Source organism: Tachyglossus aculeatus, chromosome 10 (genome assembly GCF_015852505.1).
Source record: "Tachyglossus aculeatus isolate mTacAcu1 chromosome 10, mTacAcu1.pri, whole genome shotgun sequence".
NCBI classification, from domain to species: domain Eukaryota; kingdom Metazoa; phylum Chordata; class Mammalia; order Monotremata; family Tachyglossidae; genus Tachyglossus; species Tachyglossus aculeatus.
In genome coordinates, this window is record NC_052075.1 from 27,063,616 (window position 1) to 27,070,801 (window position 7,186).

Consider the following 7,186-nt stretch of genomic DNA (forward strand, 5'->3'; position numbering starts at 1 on the left):
TTACCAACACACATCTCCCCTAATTTATGCTTGAATGATAGTCTGAACTTGTCAATTACTTATCTGTCCATGGATCCCAAGGCTCTTCACCTGTCTTCCATCAGCTCCTCTGAGGTGAGGTATTTTCAATTTTCCTTAATAGTCAAAAATCCCTCTTGTATTGCCTTTATTACCATGTGTTTTATGCCCAGGGCCAGCTCGGACATTTAGCAGCACTGAGCCTGGGAAAAAACAGCCATGCACCCTTATCCATGTTCTGCATTACTATGAATTTATTAAGCATTTACTCCGTGTTAAGCACTGTGCTAGATCCTGGGGAAGATAGAAGATAATCAGTTCAAACTTAAATCTCGCTCTCACATGGGACTCACAGCCTAAGTTGTTAAGAGAGCCGGGAATTGTTCACCACTTTACACATGGGGAAAATGAGACCCAGAGGGGTTAGGTAATTTTCTAAAGTCATCCAACAGGGCTGGGATTAAAAACCAGGTGTTCTGACTCCCAGTCCCAGGCTCTTTCCAGTAGCCCAAGCTTCCACAGAATGTCATTATATTATATTCTACTCCAACATCATTTTTCATTCAAGCAGTGCCTCACATGATGACTAACATAATGATGTCATATGCAATGTTATGTGGCAGTCTGCCCCATGAGCGTTTCTTTAGTACTTCCTTTTCACTGAGCACACCAAGGAACTTGGCTCTGACACTCCAATGCATGCTCTACTAGGACATAATTTCCAACCGACATGACACACAACCCTGCTCTCACCATTTTAGAGAGGGACAGAGGGACGTATACACTTTGGCTCCATCATCTTTATGAAAGTCGGGCAACCACCATATTTGTGAGAGCAACACAGTCTTCCCCATGCCATGCCATGAGGTGTTTGCTTACCTTTCTTGTCACCTGAAGCCAGTCCTATTTAGTCCCTCCTCTGTCCCTAATTTTCTGACCTCTAGCTCTACTTCTCTATTCTGAATAAAAGAATAATATTGAAATTTCCATCTAGGTAGTTACCCCTAATCTGCACATATTTGTTTATTTTTAGACGTCATTCGACTGAGGTTAATTGGCCAGCTTTCAGGAAGCATGCTAGTCACTGGAGACCAGATTTCATGTTTCATGAGGACCCCAAAAGTGAATTCACCAGAAAGGCTACTCCTTTCCATTTAGAAAATGGAAAATTGCCAAATAACATGCCATGTTATACTGGGGACATTTAAATAGCTATTTGCTTAATGTAGATAAAGTATTTCATATAAAGTTGGAAGCTTCAGCAATATATTAGGTACATTTTTGCCGCTTTGGCTTAAAAAATCAAATGCTCAACCTACAAGGAATCAACATTTCAATTTAGGTTCTGAAGATCAAGACTCACAAAAATATAGGGATGCCTTTTTTCACCTCTGATTCTCAGAGTCAAATTCAATAGGAAATTCTTCGAAAACCACTCCACTTCTGGAACCAGATTCCCTCAACACCTAGGGAAGATTGTAAGGAAGGTGCTGATGGAAGTGGTATCTATAAAAGCAGGGCAAGGGACAATAGAGGATTTAAGGAGCAAGGGTCTCAAGCAAGGCTCAACCTTGCACAGGTGTCCTGTGCTGGATGATATTTTCCTTTGCAGATAGGGTGACTTCTTGTCCAGCTGCGCTAATTACCAAGCATTTTCAAAGTGGTGGACCTTGTTCTTAAATAGGTGCCCATAAAGTAAATTATCTGTCTCCATGAGACAGATAATTGTCTAGCAGAAAAGTAAGGGATTGAGTGTTCATGCTCCCTGCTTTCTGGATCTAGTTTTGCCACTCATCTGTGATGTGACCTTGAAAAAGTCACCTTAATCTCTTCGGGTCTTGGTTCCCTAATCTGTAAAATGGACCTAACAATGTCTTTCTCACAGGGACTAAACACTGGGGAGAATACAAAACAACAGAGTTGATAGACAGATCCTCTGCCCACAATAAGCATATAGATCATTTACAACGTATAGCTCTTAGGTATGTACATAATGTACAAAATGCTTCAGAAAGGCCAAGGTGCCTTAAAAATTTTGAGACATTATTAATGTGCACAAATCAGTGGCCTCGAGGTGGATCCAGCTCAATTATGATGAGGAGAAATATTAGTATCTGCAGAACAATAGTCTGAGAAGGAAACAGAAAATTCTTCCAAAAGTAATAGGATAAATCCTCTCAGATACCTAGTTAGTTTGATTTCAGCTGTGAAGTTTGCAATAATCAAATGAACATCAGGTAGACATGTACCTAGCTTTATTCAGTTAAATTTTTTATCAGTGCTCTGAACTAACCTCATTTCCAAATAATTCTCTTTCCCTTATTGTGAACAGAACCTTAGTCATTTGTTCCTCAAATATGCTGTTTTCTTCTACTCAGTTCACTAACACTACTTGAAACATGCAGGAATTTTCCAGCCCTGAAGTTCAATAAAAATTAGGGCTCATGTGCATAGGCTAAACTTCTCAAAGTCATCTGAATTCCTCACTAGGGAATGTCATCCATATTCTTTCTAAAAATTGGGGCATGCAGGAAATCAGGTCACTTGTATTTTAAATTGAAGAGAAACACTGACCCAAACAGGTTTATTCAGGAAGAACCAAGGGGAATTTCTCACTATGGCTCTTACTAAGTAGATTTTATTAATGCATAGACCACTTAAATTTCAGTCAATCAGATTTTGCACTAAATTGTCCTGTAGGAATTTCTTCATCATGTTTGATCTGATTTAATGTGAACATTCTTTCTGGTTTGACTATGAATAGGTGGCATCTCCTTATTGTAAGTGACAGATGAGTCTCTGTCACTTCTGGTGCCTGATGAGGTGTGCAAAGAGGCCATGGTATGTGACATTTGGCCAGCCTCAGACCAAGCATGTGAAGGCTAGTTCTGGTTGTTTATAGCTACCTAAAGCTATCTTTGGTCTAGCAGATATATCCTATCCAGTAGCAATGCATTTATCTTCAAAAGGCTGAATGGTGGGTATGAGAAGGACCAGTCTCAGGTGCAAGTTCCCAAGGATTAATGTTAATGGAACATGTTTTGAGGTTGGCCTTCAGTCTATCTTTGCACTACTTCCACTGGCAACTTCTGGAGTGTGCTCCAGTCCTAAACTTTCCAGGAAAGATCATCTTGGGAATCCTATCATATGGCCAGATTATTAGACTCCACAAAAGCTTTTTCCTTAGGAGACTGAAGTTAAAGTTGTTTATCTCTATATCCGAAACCTAGGGCAAAAATTACTGACTGTCCTATGTTCAATATTATCTAGGTCAATTAGGGAATCAAACAAATCCCTCTGGGATCTGATTATGAAGACTATAAGGGTTCCAGAGACTGTGGCTGAACCAAATTCCCAAACAAGAAATGACTGAAGTTGGGATTTAATTAATACCACAAATTGGAAAATATCATAACATAAAATTATAAAGTTGTAGTTTACAGGGTAAAATTTACCTACACTAGAGTTCAAGGTGGCCACACCAAGTGGATAATCTATCAGAAGGCAGGGACCACATTCTTCAGCCACAGAAGTGGCTATTGGAGCCCTCACATTAACTCATCCTATTTTCCCTTTCCCCTCTCAGGGTCACACCTGGAGAGTTTCTGGTACTGTACCAGTCTTGGCTACAGGAGGGAGAGTCAAGCGGAGGCATACCCATTCCATTCCTAGCTTGGCAAGTGGCTAGCAAGTGGAAGGAATCTGCCACAAGTCAAAACTCGTCCATGCTGGGCAGCAGCAGCATGGGAGGGAGTCGAGGGCAGAGACTGAAGATTACTGCATGGAAGGAGGCAGTGGTAAACCACTTCCAAATTTTTACCAAGAAAACTCTATGGATACACTAGCAGAACGATTGCAGATGGAGAGCAGGGCGTTCTGGGAGAGATATGTCCGTGGTGTCACTTTGGGTAGGAAACGACTCGACGGCATAAGACAAGACATCTTCCCTTTACCTCAGGTATGTTTTAAGCTAAGAGCTCATTATCCCAGCCTACTACAAGTTCCAACTGCTTAACTTCCCCTCGCTCTGCCCACAGGAGAACATGGCTCTACCCCAGTATTTCCCTCTATTGGGAGAAAAGACAGCCTCCTTTATTTTCTTTTTTTGTGTGTGTGGTATTTGTTAAGTGCTTCCCATGTGCCAAACACTGTATTAAGTGCTGGAGTTGATACAAGTTAATCAGGTTGGACACAGTCCCTGTCGCACATGGGGCTCAGTGTCTTAACCCACATTTTAAAAAGGAGGGAACTGAGGCACAGAGAAGGTAAGCGACTTGCCCAAGGTCACATAGCAGACAAGTGGTGGAGCCGGGATTAGAACTCATGTCCCTCTGACTCTCAGGGCTATGTCCTATCTACTAGGCCAAACTGCCTCTCTGCTTCCTCTCACAATGCTCCAGCTGATGCTCTGGGTGGAGGCCAGCCTTCTGCTAGCTCTGTGACCTTGCTATCGTGCATCATTGCAACTGACCTCTGGTCATCACGGCCTCGGTGCCCAGAACCCTGCAGGACCTCATCGTTTGGGATGAGAGGTCATTTTTTCAAGCCAGCTATATGCCTCAAAGAGTACCAATGGACTTGGGCAAGTTTTTGATGTGTTACAGGCATGATATGCATGCCTCATTGTCCTATATCATGTTGTAGCTGCAGGAGCCTGTCAGATCTTAGTCTTTAAGCCGACTTTTCTTTCCTTGCAAGGACAATGCTTCAGCTTTTTTTCAAAATGGCATTTATTAAGCGCTTACTATGTGCAAAGCACTGTTCTAAGCTCTGGGGAGGTTACAAGGTGATCAGGTTGTCCCACAGGGGGCTCACAGTCTTAATCCCCATTTTACAGATGAGGGAACTGAGGCACAGAGAAGTTAAATGACTTGCCCAAAGTCACACAGCTGACAATTGGCAGAGTCAGGATTTGACCCCATGACGTCTGACTCCAAAGCCTGTGCTCTTTCCACCAAGCCATGCTGCTTCCTTCTTTCCAAAAGCTTTCCAAATGCTGCTCCGACCATGCTGACACACCCAGTATATTCAATCATATTTATTGAACACTTACTATGTGCAGAGCACTGTACTAAGTGTTTGGGAGAGTACAAGAATAAACGGACACATTCCCTTCTCATAATGAGCTTACAGCATCGTGGCTTAGTGGAAAGAGTATGAGAATCAAAAGATGTGGGTTCTAATCCAGGCTCTGATACTTGTCTGCTGTGTGACCTTGGGCGAACCACATAACTTCTCTGTACTTCAGTTACCTCATCTGCCAAATGGGGATTAAGACTGTGAACCCCACATGGAACAACCTGATTACCTCGTATCTACCAAACACTTAGAACAGTGCTTGGCAATTACTAAGCGTTTAACAAATACCATAATCATAATAATAATTATTATTATCAAGAACAGCATTCTGAGTACATGCTCCCCAAGTAGCAGAATTTTTTTATGGCTTTACATTACACACCATCTTTACATACCACTGGAGTACGTGCTAGGGTGTTGGATTTTAACTGGGCATGACTTTAGCCATTTCCAGACTGATTTTCAGCCCAAAATGTCTAGCAACTCATGCAAAACATTCAGCAAGTATGTCTCCAAGAGTAATCAGTCAATCATTCTGTCAGTCAGTCAATTGTATTTATTGAGCGCTTAGGGGAGAGTACCATAGAACAATATAATAGATACAATCCCTGTCCACAATGAGCATATAGTCTAGAGAGGGAGACAGACATAAATATGAATAAATAAAATTACAGATACATACATAAATGCTGGGGAGCTGGGAGGGGAGATAAATAAAGGGAGCAAATTAGGGTGACACAAAAGGGAGTGGGAGAAGAGGAAAGGAGATCTTAATCAGAGAAGGCCTTTTGGAGGAGCTGTGCCTTCAATAAGGCTTTGAAGGTGGGGAGGATAACTGTCCATTGGATACAAAGAGGGAAGACATTCCAGGCCAGAGGCAGGATGTGGGCAAGAGATCAACAGTGAGATAGACAAGCTTGAGGTACAGTGAGAAGATTAGCATTAGAGGAGCAAAGTGTGCAGGTTGGGTTGTAATAGGAGAGTAGTGAGATGAGATAACTGGGGGCAAGGTGATTGACTGCTTTGAATCCAATAAAAGAGCATCATGGCCTATTAGATAGATCCCAGGCCTGAGAGTCAGAAGGACCTGGGTTCTAATCCCATCTCCACCACCTGTCTGCTGTGTGACCTTGGGCTTAACTTCTTAATTTAACTTCTCTATGCCTCAATTACCTCATCTGTAAAATGGAGACTAAGACTGTGAGCTCCACGCGAGACACTGACAGTGCCCAACCTGATTACCTTGTATCCAACCCAGCAGTTAGAACTGTGCTTGACACATAGTAAGCACTTAAATACTATTATAATTATTATTATCACTATTAATGCACAATCATCAGTGGATGAGACTCTCTGCCATTGTTTTCTTTGCACAAAACTGCTGAAAATTTTAGAGTTCACTGTCAAGACAGTATTGTATGTAGACCCCATGTTCCCCATCTCTCAGCGCATCAGCCAGGAAGCTGCAAACATTATATTGAAAAGCAGTTGTGGAGAATGTAGTTTTGATTAATGCCATCTGTGATCGTGAGGGGTGTCAAGAAGCTACAGTGCCCCAGAACTCCAACTGTTATTCCATCATGAAGTAATCTTGTAATGTTAACAGATAATTCCAGATGGCCAAATTGATGAAGAATGACCAAGGACATCACAATTTGAGTCCAAAGTCCAAATGATGAAGACCATATACATATCCTGGTTCTGCTGTCTGCATTCCTCCTGCAGCTGTCCCAAGGCAAAGATCATGTCCATAATACACTTCCAGATCAAATGCCACACTGGCTTTTAGTACATATTTTTTTCTGCCATCTGGTCAGTTAGATAGTTCAGCCTCACTCTGGCTAAAACCTTCCAAGCAGAGGCCAGAAGAGAGATCACACATTGGCTGGTGCATGAGGCACAATCACCCCTCTTCTTATGCAGGCAGGCGATGTGCAGATTTTTGAAAGACCTATGGTATTTCTCATTCCCAGACTGTGCTCAGTAAATAGGTCAGATTTTGGTGGGCTTGGCGAAGCACTGTTACCTAAGCACAGGATTGGGAGTTAAGAGGCCTATCTTCTATCGCTGCCTCTGCCTCCTGCCTTCC

At 42.2% G+C, this 7,186-nt stretch overlaps 1 non-coding gene across 1 annotated transcript; it reads left to right on the plus strand.

Annotated features, from left to right (window-relative positions):
- The first annotated feature begins 3,594 nt into the window (after nucleotides 1–3,594).
- Nucleotides 3,595–3,731, plus strand: LOC119933864. Its single transcript, XR_005452733.1, has one exon. It is a non-coding gene; the product is annotated as a small nucleolar RNA SNORA7 (small nucleolar RNA).
- Nucleotides 3,732–7,186: the final 3,455 nt, after the last annotated feature.